Consider the following 14,703-nt stretch of genomic DNA (forward strand, 5'->3'; position numbering starts at 1 on the left):
ATTAGGTATCTTACTTAATAAATAAACAAGATATCTATTGAAAGAAAGTTTTGGATTAAACATCTTGCCTGTTTAAATTCCAAAGCACAACTTTGTCTGGTAGTTGTTGTCAAAACTATTGTTAGAGGTGAGATGTAGTTCGTGAATTTTTGAGGTGTTTACAATATATATTTGCTGCTCTTTAATTTTTGAAGGAGATGAGTCCAGCTATGACTATAACCTGTACATGGCTTAAAGTACCAAGGTTCTTCTCCTCTCTGCAAAGCCAGAGCTCCAACTATCCTTTGGGGATGCTTTTGTAGGCTCAACATGGCTGTCTTTGCTTCAAAAAAACAGGAGCTTGTGCTCTTCCTTATTAGTGAGCCACAAAGTGGGCATACTAACACTGGTGGTGTTTGAAGTATGGGAGAAGTTGGGAAAATGGGTATTTCTAGATACTTTATAGGGAGCAAGGAAAAGGCATTGGAGAGGAACAGCTGACCGGTTAACTGTAAATCTGAGAAATGCTTACACAAGGAGAAACTTACCCTGGGAACCAGCAGGTTGCTCTTTACTTAATGCTAAAATAATGAACATTCTTATTTCCTTGCAAGAATTAAGTTACTGGCAAGTGAGGAGGAGGGATGGAAGCTTAGAATGACCTTTCAACAAATGGGTAGAAAATATTTGAATCTGGCCCATCTTTCTCATCTTCATTCTAATTTCGCTTGCTTTTTCCCAGACTGTTAGCACAGGCAAAGTGGGGGAGTCTAAAGGCATACATTCCCAAATATATTATTCCTTAGTCTCTTCTGAGTTCAGTTCTTAAGAAAAATGTGAGATGGTAAGGACAACTATAAATGTACTATTTCAGTGCATAGCACTCAAGCAAAAAAAAAAAAAAATGTCAGTAGCATATTTTCATAGCTGACATGTAACAGCACACACCTCTGGGGGCTTGGGCAAACTGCCAAAATATCCCACAAAGTTACCTGGTAATCAAGGCTCTTTACAAGACAAGAGTTACATTTATATCCTTACATATGGTTCAGGACAGTGCTGGCATTTGAGGAGTGCCAAGTGCCGGGCGGCTTTTGAGGCCAGTAAAACCAGTTTCACACTATTGCGCACAGCGTGTGGCTATGCCACTTGTCTTTTCCACCCCCACCCCCACCCCCCGAGTTATGGAGACTGTTGTGCAATAATTTTCTTTGCATATTCATAGTACTTTTCTGTTATTATCTTGACACACTCACTCATAATATAGTTTAAGTGCCAGTCAATCTTAGGAGAACACTGAATCTATTTATTGTCCCAGAGTGCTGAAAGGTACACAGCCTTGGTTGTCAAGCAGACATCCTTCATTTTTCTGATTTCCTCCTCAACGGCTATAGCTCTGTTATGCTACATCTCTGAAGTTACTACTTCCCATTGCAGTGGTTCTCCTTTGTGGCTGGATTTGTGCTACACCCATTTTCTTTCTGGAATTTTTTTCTTGCGGGAGGGGGGAACTGCTGTATGATCCTTTTTTAAAAAATCAGCAACTGGATTGCATGTCATTGTGTATTCCATCTGGAAGACATCAAAGATCAATAGACACAGATCCTCAAAAACTATCAAATAAAAACAAACACCAATCCTCCAGTTCCTATTTCCAAATCCCAAGATACTACTAACGGCCAATAGATATAGCTATAGCCCTATACAGGATTTGAAGAGACCAGGGAGGTAAGCAAGGGCTGCAGGTAACTTGAAAGTGGAGTAAAGAACACAAACTGATGCTTCTTTATTGCCTGGGAAAATACCAATTATGTATTTTCCATGGCTGTTATTTTCCCAGATGGCTTGGGGAGGGGATTGGAGCCTCTAGATCATTAGTTCTTAACTGGGGCAATTCTGCCACCCCAGGGGACATTTGACAAAGTCCAGTGACATTTTCGTTGTCACAACTGGGGGTATGATATTAGCATTTGGTGTGTAGAAACCAGAGATGGTGCTAAACATCCTGAAATGTACAGAACAGCACCCCCCAACAAATATTATTCATCCCAAAATGTCAACAGTGCCAAGATTAAGAAACTATGCTCTAGAAATATGGGTATGAAAATAATTTAACTAGTCACTAGAAAGTTTCATTTATCTTTCATGGGATTTTTTCTTTAATCCATGAATTGTCAATTGGTGAGCCATTGCAGTTAGCAGTTTAGGTTAATATAGTGGCAGAAAAGGCGAGAAGAGGAGATAGAGTTAGATAAATTGAGTCCAGAAATGAACTGAACATGAATTGTAAAGCCATCTCTAATCACCCAAAGTTTCCCCTACTTTCCCCAGTAATTTCTCATTGAAAAAGAAAAAAAATCAAGTTTTGGAAATGCATTAAATCTCTTTCTTTGTTTTAACTAAAGGTCTGCCCAAGCATGTTTGTATATTCAAAGTATTTTTTTTTTTTTGCAATGTCAGTCTGCAGACCTTCAAATTAAAGAGGATGTACATCCTCATTTTATTCAGAAGAAGTATGGTTGTGACGATAAGCAGCTCACCCTGATTAAATGAATCTTTAAAGATAAGTTCACATTTCAGAATCTCTTGAGTGATTGAATAAGCAATAACTAATGTTATTATGGTTCTTTGGGGATAGAGGTGAAAGAGGTAATTGCTTAACAGATGCTTACCATTTATTGCATGTGTACTATGTTCCAGGCACTGTACTAGGTTCTTTATTTTTCTTTTTTAATCTATACTAACTTTGGGGTAGATATTATTTCCTCCTATTATGGATGAGGAACCTGGAGTTCAGGAAGGGGAAGTCCCCTGCAGAAAGACACACAGCTGGGAGTAGCAGAGTCAACACTTCTGTTCTGGTCCTGATTATCTTCAAGCCTGTGTATGTGTCTCATGTCAGAGAACTCAAACATGCTGGTGCTATGGAGAGTGGTAATGCTTGTCCAATCAGGGGAGTGAAAAGCTATTTGGATACTAGAAATCAGAGCTCTTAGTCTGAGAATTACAGACTCATGGAGTCTTAGAGATTGTTTTGCCCTAAACCCTTTATATTACTGATGAGGAAATAAGGTCCAGAGATGAGGTGTGATGGGTATTATTCTCCACCCCCAGATCCTTTGTCTTTCTATTTGTACCACTGATTATTACACCATCTATTAGTGCCTGGAAGCATGTAAACAAGTCAATGCCAAGAAAGTGTTTCTCCCTGTCCACCACTGTAGCAGGAAAAATCAGCCAGCTCCTTTTGCTGATATTCCTGATTTGCATTTCAGGGAAGTGGAGCCTTTTCTCTGGAATTCCCTTGCTCTCTGCTGAGACAAAACCCCAGTTTATTTACCTTTAGGCCACAGTACAAAGCAGCCAGTTTAGTATTAGGAGCACACATTTTGCAGACTTAAAAAAAAAAAAATCCTTCTTTTCAACTTGGCTGGTTAAAACTCACTAAGTGCTAAATCATCATACCAATGGGTTAAGATTAATTGTGATGTTTAATTTGGTACATTTGCCTCGGGATCTGATGTGTGTTTTCACAAATCTAACAAATAATTTTACCTAGAATACCAGACACTGTTCAGCCCCCATTAGCCACGGTTGGATTTGAACCAGTGACCTCAAGGTGAGAGGCCGCACATCACATTACCGATGCCCCGGGCCACACGGTTCACTTGCTGGCTGTTTCTTTAATGTAATTGCCAACAGCAAGATCAGCAGTGGGAATTCTCCCCATTATGTGGATCCTACGGTCTTAGAAATTCAGCAGTTGAGACTCTTCTTTTTGCCTTGGAGTTTGGACCTATTAACTAACAATATTGCTGGAGAAACTGCAGAGGGATAAAAGACGCTGCGTTTTCAGCACTGTTCTCCTCGAGAAGAAGCAGGATATCAGGTTATAACCATCTGATTTCCTGTCAGCCTGGTTGATGGCTCAAGTCACCAATGCCCATGTTAAAGGAAATATTCGAGAGCATTAATGATTTGCTGGTACCAAGAGATGTGATGAACAGTTTAAAAATACTGCCCCTCAATGGGAGAAAATGTATTTCTATTAAGGGACCAGAATTGTGCTACGCTTGTTGGAATTTTTGCTTGTGCACAGGAATTTAGCTCGAGGTCTATGTCTGTCACTAAAATTGACAACTGCCTATGGCTCTGCACAATTGAAACGTAGATCTTAAATTTCACATCATTATCCAAATAAAATATATCTGCCAAGGGGGACTGGTATTACACAGTTAGAGAACTGTGATACCAGTTGTCTGATTAACATATTGAGAGGAATATAAGAATTTCTCAGCTATTTTCCAGAGGGAGGCTGGCTGGGGAGCTCCTGTTAAATGGACTAATTGATCAGACTCCCTTTGCTAAGTACAGAGATGCCCAGCAACGTGTCTGGTCTGTGGAGGCAGGGTTTTCCTGTCATACATAATATCAGTAACAACGGCAACAACAAAAAGGAATGGGGGCCAATTCAACATTTCCTTAATCCCGTCTTCTAAACGGGAAAGATGAGAAACCACTAACCCTTGATTACCTGGTCCAGAGTGATAGCTCTTGGGCCTTAGATTTACTCAGCAGTACTCAGAAGGAAGGAACATACCCAAACTTTCTCTTCTCAAAACCTTATAATAAGAGCCAACACTCGGATAACTCTGACTTTAGAGTATTTATAAAAATGTCAAAGCCATGTAATGCTAAAAATTATATGCTTCTTCCTATGAGGAAACAAATGCATATGAGATGAATTCTAGGTGACCCCAAATTATTGTGTCCCTAATTTACTGTTTTTAAAAATGAGGGGGCAGTGGTTTACTCTAAGAGATAGATTAGCAGTCATTAGTGCATGGTAGGTCATGTATTTTCTGGCTTAAGGCTCAATTCCAAACTCAGATGGGCAGGTGTATGTAACTCAGAAATTTAGATCACAGAACGTTAGAGAATCACAGATACATTTGGTTTTTCCAAGCTGAAAGTAACCTTAAGAATCAGTATTGTACAACTTTTTATTTCCCAGATGAGAAAGCTGGGGGCCAGGAGTTGAAATGACTTATCACCTAATGAGCTAATGATGTTTATAATTGCTTTAAGATCTAAAGATTAGCAAATAATTGTTATAATTATTCCCATGGCATCCCAAGGACTCATTCTGCCTTAGTGTAGCCTTGGAGAGGGTTTCTAAAAGTATCATCTTGTGATAATTTTCATCAGCCTATAATCTCTTCCTACACTTACAGGTATATTTGTGGTTTTCATTCGAAGTCATCCAATGTCATTCTTTCAATTCTGCTTAAATTAATATCCCATTCCCATCCATCTACTTTTTTACGTAAGTGTAATATGGTTTGAATCTTGATCCTTTCCATTGTGGGGTGTTCAGACATGGCTTAAAAGCAAACGCAAATCGGGCTTTTTTAAGTTACTATGAGACCTGAGGTAACTCGCTGAATCTCCCTCTCCATCTCCTTCTTCTTGACAGAGAGAGGAATTTCTCATTTACTTCTCCAAGTTGTTCTGAGCAGAGGTGTACCAACACTCCTTCAATATTAGCTACTATAACTCTAAATAAAAAGATTTAAAAGGACAAAGAATATTTTTGGATCAATCTATCCATTCTGAGTCTCAATTTCCTAAAAGGAAAAAAAAACGAAAATATCAAGACCATTGTCTCAGACTAATTTTGAAGATTAAATGAGAAATGTATAAAACAAAAGTACCTAGCACACTAACCAGCACCTAGGAATACTTTAATTTCCTTTCTGCCTTAGCAATCACTTCTACTTTTTCTGGAGTTTTATATAATTCATCATCAATACTTTTACAGGTGACATTTTTCATACTCTATCTTGTCTTGCAGTTAGGGATTAGTCCCCTAAAATTCTAACCAGTCTGCACATTTTGGGGTGATCTAGAATTTATCTCATATGCATTTGTTTCCTCATACGAGCAAGCACAATGCCTTACTCTTTACATGTTCAATATAGTATTACTTTACTTACTGATAAATGGGAAGATATTCAGGCTACTAGTCCTTCTAGCTAGTAATGTTACAGATGAAGAATTAACTAAATGGTTCTACTTCAGATTATATAAACTACAACACTATGGAGACTTTCCTTTTGTATTAGTACCAAAAACTGATGAGACATTTTCCTCTATGCTATGCCCTATAGACCACAGGTAGATAGGGTTGACAAATTATGGCACACGGGTGTGTAGTTATCTATTTTTTTTATAAATAAAGTTGTATTATAACACAGTTACATTCATTTATTTATGTATTGTCTATGGTATCTTCTGCACTACAATGGCAGAGTTGAGTAGTTCAGATAGAGACCATATGACCTGCAAAGTCTATAAGGTTTACTATTTGACCCTTTACTGAAAAACTTTGCTGACTCTGGTATAAGCTCATACTCTACGCTACGCTACACTACACTACACTACACTACACTACACTACACTATACTATACTGAGTTCCTTGCTGCCAAGGAAGAAAAAAATAAAACTAGAGTGAAGAAGTCATGCTTTAGCTTTTTAATCTCTTGTGGCCCATTCAAATTAATTAAGATTAATGTTTATCAATTTGTCCTCTGAAAGTGGCTATAAAAATAATAGCAATATATACAGGCATGTGTTACAATTTACTATTCAACATTCCAGTTTTTTTAACCAAAAACAAACATAACATAATTCCTTGTAATCCACAGTTCACCGTAAGTATGTATTTACATCTGTGTAGCTTTACATCAACTAGTTTACAATTTTATGATATTGCCATATCTATATGCCTGTGGTGAAACCAGATAGCATTGAAAATTCTAATTGCTTTCCTTGTCAGGATTCCACAAGACAGTCTTGGATTCCAGGAGCCATGTCCTGATTCCTGCTATTCACGGGGCTATGTGAAAGAAGATTGTTAAATTGGGCCAATAAAACAAATTTTGTACACAAGTACAGCTTTTATTTACTCTGAAAGCTCACCGAGTGTCATTTTTGTTTTTGCTATCACCTTGGGGATTGTGTATCTCCCTAGAGAAATGTTGGATGAGTAGGGGGCTATAAAGAGTTAAGAGAAAACAGAAAGTGAGAAATGAGAGGGAACTCCAGTCCCTGGGGCTTTCTATTTACTTTGCTTTTAAAAAAATTCCCCTGGTCTTTGCTGAGATTCATCAGTACGTTTTGAAATCATAAAGTGTGTTACCCTGTTCAGGACCCAGAGAATTTCATAGTACATACAACTTCCCTGTGGGTCTTAAATTTAGTCTGATCAGTATTCATCATTCCTGTGAAGAACAAACAAAAACATAGTCCCACTGGGAAGACAGAATCTCAAGCATGAATTAGACTCCTTTTGTTCTTTTACTCTTTCCTTCCCTTGAATCCATAACCCAGCTCCATCAAAGTCAAATAACTAGCAAGTAATGTGAAACAATAAAGCATCAGCCATGTGAAACTTCCCTAGGAAAAGAAAAGTGGTGGGATTCGGAACCATGTCAAATTTCTTTCAGAGACCCTTGACGGGTATTTTTAAAGGCATATCATTAGGATGGAGAAGAAAGATAGAGCAAGAATGAACATAAAAACAAGCCAACAGATCAAGAATCTTAAATAGTTATACAACTACCAATTGAATAGGAATTTTGGGAACAGTGCCCAGCTACCATGTACATTTTCTTTGAAGAATAAGAGAGAGAGAGAAAAGAGAGAAACAAAGAAAGAGAGAGAGAGAGTGAGAGAGAGAGAGACCTTATTGACCAATGTACAAAGACTTTGGCAACATAATACTTTGCTCTGCCAACAAATTAATTGAAAGATAGAAGGACGAGACTCCAGAAAGTCTAATTTTCTTTTTGCGATTATGTTTTATCAAGTCATTTGCTTACACCCAGAACCGGAGACTGAGACAGCTTGCATCTTCCTCTATCCCTCTCCACTCCTTCACCACCCATCACTAGTTGGGTGAGGAATTAAGTTGAATAAGATTGAATTCAAGGATTTAGAGAATGCAACAATCCTAGAGCTATATTAAGAACTTATTTTATTTGGTTCATCAATTTTCTTTCAAAATTCTTAGGTAGATATTTGATTTTCTAAGACATCTTGGGGAAATTTCCCATCCTTCCTTAATTGACTAATTTATAATGCTAATGAGCTATATGGGTTCACAAATTTAGTTTTCATCTTTACATTCTTCCACAGCATATGTATATGTCTCCTTCTTCTCCTAGCTGATTGGGAACCAGAGCCCCTGTGAAAAATACCTCTAGTATTTGTAAGGGAGAAGAAAGATGGATTTTGCTGAGATCTTTGTATTCCTCACAGCACAGACTAAACATTCCAAAGTGCTCCAGAAACACAGCATGCGGTAGGTTGAAAGAAAACTTTGACACCATATAATTCAACTTATTAACTCAGGTTTCTGTCATAGCTTTGTTCACACACTGTAGGAAGTAAGTTAACTTCCACCAACATCAGGTACCTTGGTGTGGCTTAGCATGATGGAAAGTGGAACCAGTTACAGACTCAGATGATCTGAGAACAAATCCTAACTCTGCCACCTGCAGAGTTCTAGGATGGTGGGTATCATTTTGAATTTCCAAAACCTTAATTTCCTGATCTAACAAAGGTGATAACAATCCCTTTTGTCTCTACCGCATAAGGTTATCATGTGAATAATATGAAGAAATGAATGTAAAGACACTTTGTAAACTGTAGGCGAGGTACCATATGAAATCAAGGATTATTCCATTCCATCTTATAAAGTAGCATGACATATTAAACAAGGAAGTGGGGACAATGAGTCATGACTACAAGTGATGTTATGACTTTCATATGGGATACCATCTCTACATGTAGGCAACTTTCTTCTTTAGACAGAAAATACAATTTTTGTGCTATTTACTTGGAGATAGGTATGTGTGGGGGGGGGGGGGGGAGGATCAGAAGTGTTATAAAATTAAGCTCCTTAAAGCCTTTTCTGATAATTCCAAACTTAATGTACCAAAAAATGTTGTGTTTTATTTTGTACCTATAAGTGAAATTATTAGATGCTTATCAATCTTACCTTAGAAGAATGTATCTCATGCCTGACTTATTTGAAATAAGTGTAGAATGTGTATTCTGCAATAGCCCTACAGTGTATAAAATTACAATATCTCCCACACAGAAGAAGGATTATGAATATAGTCAGTGATGCAGTCACATAAAACTAAGCTGAATTAGGGGGTTATGCCACTCTTTCTCACAAAACTTTTCTTTAGAAAAAAATTCTGGAAATTGCAATTGACTTTATATGTAACCCATAAAAACATAAAAATTAGGAAGGCCGGAGATAAAATTAAAAGAAGAACATTGAAGAGCTAGGAGGAATGCAGACATAAAATATAGAGTAATCCTTTGGTATCTGTGAGGAATTCGTTCCACAACATCCACAGATACCAAAATTAGCAGATGCTCAATTCTGATAGTATTTGCATATAACCTCTGCACATCTCCCCATGTATATTAAATCATCTCTAAATTACTTATAATACCTAATACAATGTATGTAATGTATCGCTATGTAAATTGTTGTTATACTGATTTTTATTTGAGTATTTTTATTGTATTTTTTTATCCTTCTTTTTTTCAACTTTTTTGAATCTACAGTTGGTTGAATTTATGGATAGAAACCCCGTGGATAGGTAGAGCTGACTGTATATTCCTTGAGACACATTGCTCAAATATGTGAGAAACATAGCTTTTGTGATAAAAAAAATAATAGTGCTTCTAAGTCCCCTATTTATCCCCAAAGGGATGCTAGATAAGAGACCTACCTACTTTCTTTGTTTCACAGCCCTGATCTGGGCTATGACCATTTAAAAGAAATAATAACCTTCCAGGGCTCTAAATAGGTCTGGCTTGATAATAAAGCTACGTCAAATTTTGAATTTTGAGGCAATTATGAAATTGCTCCCCTAATTGCAACAGGAAGCTCAGCTTCCCAGGGCAAATCTGGGAAAAAATGGGTAGAATTTTTGGTGATATGATAAAACCACCAAAAAACTCCAAACCGGCTAGAAAATGGTGCAACGTAATTTGTGGTTTTACTTGTTCTGGAAATTTTATAAATTTTTAGTTAATACAGATCACAAGAATAAAGAAAACAAACACCTCAGGACACCTAAACTAACAGATACTTCAACTGTAACATATTCTGAAGACAGAACCATTGCCACAGACACATAATCTGGGTCCCTATATTATCTTGAGCCTGAGACCGCCTATCTAATTACACTCCACTCTCCCACTCTTCCACTTGTTTTATGACACAATTTACAAGTCCATAAATTTAGTGGAAAGAATGCCTATCTATAGTGAATGTGAGTACAGAGTATTCCTTTAGTGAGTTTCAGGTCAGGTGCTCACAAAATTAAAATTACATGGATTCTCTGTGTAATCTCCAGCCAAGTAGCAGAATGACAGTAACCTGATTAGAATGTTCAGGTTTGTCCCAGCTGAGGCTGATTTTGAATCTGAACACTGATACTCTATAAGTAACATTAAGTCCCTGAAATTAAAAAATGAGTTCAAATAGTTTTAAGCATGTGGAAATTTACAATGGAACTCAGAAACCTTCAAGTAATGTTTAGGTAAGAACCCTGCTTGCCCTTGCATTTCGTCATTGTATAACACTGGCTTTAAGACCTATAATCTATTACAATAACATAATGTATAATGAGATCTGATCTCCAGCAAAATCAAGCATACACAATAATAAGCATAGGAGCTAAATCAATGAATGGTCACAGCTCTTTTTCTGGAAAGCACACCTTTAAACGAAAGAATGTCATTGTGATGTAGTTTCAATCATGCAGTGTCAGGAAGCAACAAGTACAATAATAAGCTTATTGACATATACTGAGCTCCCATGCATGCTTTTTTATGAGGACTTCTCATTCATTGAGTTGCATTACCCTGAGAAGTAAGGATTTTTATTCCCATTTTAAGGATGAGGAAACAAAAAAAATTAGTGAAGTTAAATAACATGCTCAAGTTTATCCAGCTTGTAGATTGCTAAATTGGGGTCAAAATAAGGAATAAAGGGATCAAATGTACAGTGATACTTCAATGAGAATCAGCTTTCTTGAGAATAAAATTAAAATTATTTCACATCTTACTTTACATTCATTTATTTATTTATTTTTACCATTCATTCTCTTATTCACTCAACAGATGCCCTGAGTGCCAACTGTGCCTTTCACTTGCACTTGACTGAAAACACCCAGAAGACTGAAAGCCACAGTTTTTGCCTTTGGTGGGGAATCAAGCATACGAACTATTGGTAACAAACAGAGGAACACTGCTTATCAGAGGAACACTGCTTATCCTCTGAAATCGTAAGTCAAATTCTTCCATATACTAAGAAAATAAGAAAAATGGGGATACAATTAGGGCATATAAAGAATATTTCTCCTTTGTTCAGGCTGTGGCTTGATCATTAAGAGCTTAAAGGATCATGGTCCTCTGATGACTTCGTGTTAGTGCCACCTGTCTGGGCCACTGAGTACCCACAATGGAACCGAGGATCTGAGGAAGGGAGAAAAAAAGATTTAAAAAAAAAAAAAAAAAAAAAAAGGATCATGGACAGGGGCAAACTAATGATGAACTGGAGAGGGAATTTTTTTTTTTTTTTTTTGAGACGGAGTCTCGCTCTGTCGCCCAGGCTGGAGTGCAGTGGCCAGATCTCAGCTCACTGCAAGCTCCGCCTCGTGGGTTCACGCCATTCTCCTGCCTCAGCCTCCCGAGTAGCTGGGACTACAGGCGCCCACCACCTCGCCCGGCTAGTTTGGGTGAGCTCTGAAACAGATGTCATAGACAGATCTTAGAGCCCAGTTCCCAGTAGGAGTAAACTGCCTTCCCATAAAACTCATCCATATGGTAACTCTCTATTGATATTATCAGAGAGGAATGTCTTCGATTGACAAAGATGCATACTCTTAACCATACCAAAAATGTTTTAGGCTAATCAAAGGTAGACATTATGGAGGAAACAAGTCATTTTTCATGTCGTTAATATAGAACTCTTGAGTATTCTTTTTTAAGAACACCTTGATAGTTGCCTTGGTGGTGGACTTGGATCTGCATAGCATCAAGCCCTTCATTCACTGTCATTTCCTATATGAATGAGGGGGACTATTTTGGAAAGGCTGGCATTTCCAAGGGTACCTCGTTACCTTTAAGGTCTGTAAGAGTAGGACCATGCTGTTTTTTGTTATCACTCTATTATCAAAATTTGTCACAGTCCCAGACCCCTGACAGAAATAACATGTACATTGGTTAATGAAGAAGTAATTTAATCTAATGCAATGATTATTTCCCAATTTGTGCTATTAAAAACAACAAATTAATATTCTGTTCTATTTTTAACGATAGAAATCTTTTTAGGCAGGTGAGAATCTGATAATGTTTATAGTTGAAAAAAGTCATTAATAAATAAATTGGTTCTGAAATCAATTCCCCGAAATACTTCTATTGCTATATATAATGTAAATATTCATTATAATCCAATATGAAATAATCTCCTTAAACTTTCCCCATTTCTTTGGAGAATGGTACCTAGACTTATTTTGAGAATAACTAAAAGTGAGACTTCACCTTAGTTTATGTCAAAATCATTATACCAGAAAATAGCTAAGAACATTGTCCTTTATAGAATCACGCTACTAGTATTATTATTTATTTCGATTTGAAAGGATTTGTTATTAGAAGCAATATTTTCTCTCATACCAATTACATGCAACCACTCGCTTTTGAAAGACAAAGTAAGTTGCTGCCAGAATGACCCAGAAGTTCCTATTTTCCTTTCTGTCTCAAGGTCATGTTGAAAAATGTATTCAGCCTTGTATGTCTACTTTTGCTATTTTCTAGTGTTACTGTTCATATGTCCTTTCTCCAGTTTGGGCTGCTATAGTCCTTTGAAGCCTTGTTTTTGTTTTTGTTTTTGTTTTTCTATCAACTTGAGATTGAACCGGCTTCCTTCTTTCAGATGGCACTCACCATGTCAACGATAACAATCAACAAAAGACACCCATACGCCCAAAGCTTGCGCCTTACTCACCAAAACCTAATAGTTTGCTTGTACTACCTGCCAACATTCTTAAAAATACACAACATACTCATCCTTATAAGCTCACAGCAGCATTTTCACTAAAGGATGAAATCCTGGAACATTTAATTATCTTGAAAGCAAATGGTAATTAAACACTTTTCCTAACACTGGGAAGCTGGGGTGGTGAAGGAAAGAAAGCTAGGGATTGGAATCCATTATGCGGCTGAGGCTTCTGTCTGGTCGATTTAAGCAGATTGGAGCTGAGGCAGTCGCACATAACTGCCTCAGGTAAGGGAGCACAGTGTTCCTGTGGGGTTATCAAACCAGCCAGGCCTTGAAGGCAGAGCAAAGCCCTTCCAGTGGGAAGTTCTTCCTAAGTGCTTGCATGGCATCCGCGGGATTATCCCACCCCACTCACACATCATCTGGCTTTAAACTTTAGGCCCTCTGGCAAAGAAGAGACGAAACATCTATTTGTCCCCTCCTCCCTCTTATCCCTCCGTTCTGCCTTTCCCATCCTGTTTCCTAGCAGCCGCTGGCTGAGGCCTGCCCTTCTCTGCCAAGCACCAGGCTGGATTAGCTGCAAGCCAATAGCTGGGGGTCAGGATTAAGAGGCCAGCGTGCACTTTAATACAAGCTGCCTATAATTAATGGCATTATTAATAGCTTGACTGAAAAATTCATTAAAAAATCCATTAAAAATAAATACCCTTTTACAAAAGGCATTGCCTTGGGTAAGAAAAACAGAAAAAAAGATAAAGGAAAATTGATTGGTGGCTTTCAGTTCACAGAAAGACAGACCATAGTTCAAACTGATTAAAATTGAACATTTTAGATTAAGCACCCTTGCCAAAATATTCTCTGTAGTTACCCAATATGAAAATATTATGATATGTCACATATTTATATTTTTATGTGTCAAGGGTTGGGATATAAGACGTACAGGTAAGCTGTTTGAAATAACTTTCTTCAAGTGAATACTCTTGACCCTCGGTAATAGCAGAATGTCCCGTGAAATGCTGGTTAACTGATTAACTCAGAGCCTCAAATGCAAAAGGTCTGTTGAGAGGTGGAATATTCCCCATAAATTTATGACTTGGTCCAATTGTTTATCTACTTGAATATTTTCTGCATGTGTGCTAGCATTGGTCCTTTCTCTTCTTCTTCTCCTATTTTTTTTTTTTGTGCATTCATACCACAGTTGTTCTTCTCCATATATGGGGCTCTGTAACTTGGAATCGATCTTATCGAGTTTTGCCTCAGCCCAAATAAACAGTGTAGAAGGTGATTGGAATGTCTGTGGTTCGGATGTTTGCTCGGAGAAAAGTGGCAATGGAAGGGGAAAGTCCTGTTGGGTATACAGACTCCCCTGCCCCCCTTCCCGACTTCTCCCCTATAAAGGTTTGTTTGTGTTGATACTAAATCTGATCTTTTCGGTCAACTTTGCTCTGGGTCTAATCTGCTCATTGGTGTGAGATGAACATTGTCTTCCAGAGGTACAGGCGACCATGCCCTCTGAAAAAAAGACCCCATTCATGAGAGTATTTGCTTGAAGAGAGCTTTTATTCACTTCACCTGTTATGTTGTGCCTATAGAGCACAAAGCCAAGTGGAGATTAGGCAATTATCTGGTT

General features: G+C 37.7%; 1 non-coding gene across 1 annotated transcript; it reads left to right on the forward strand.

Moving 5' to 3' along the window:
- The first annotated feature begins 11,480 nt into the window (after positions 1–11,480).
- LOC126954080 (small nucleolar RNA SNORD66) lies at positions 11,481–11,556 on the forward strand. Its single transcript, XR_007725527.1, has one exon. It is a non-coding gene; the product is annotated as a small nucleolar RNA SNORD66 (small nucleolar RNA).
- The last annotated feature ends 3,147 nt before the right edge of the window (positions 11,557–14,703 follow it).

This window comes from Macaca thibetana, chromosome 4 (assembly GCF_024542745.1).
Source record: "Macaca thibetana thibetana isolate TM-01 chromosome 4, ASM2454274v1, whole genome shotgun sequence".
Classification (NCBI taxonomy): domain Eukaryota; kingdom Metazoa; phylum Chordata; class Mammalia; order Primates; family Cercopithecidae; genus Macaca; species Macaca thibetana.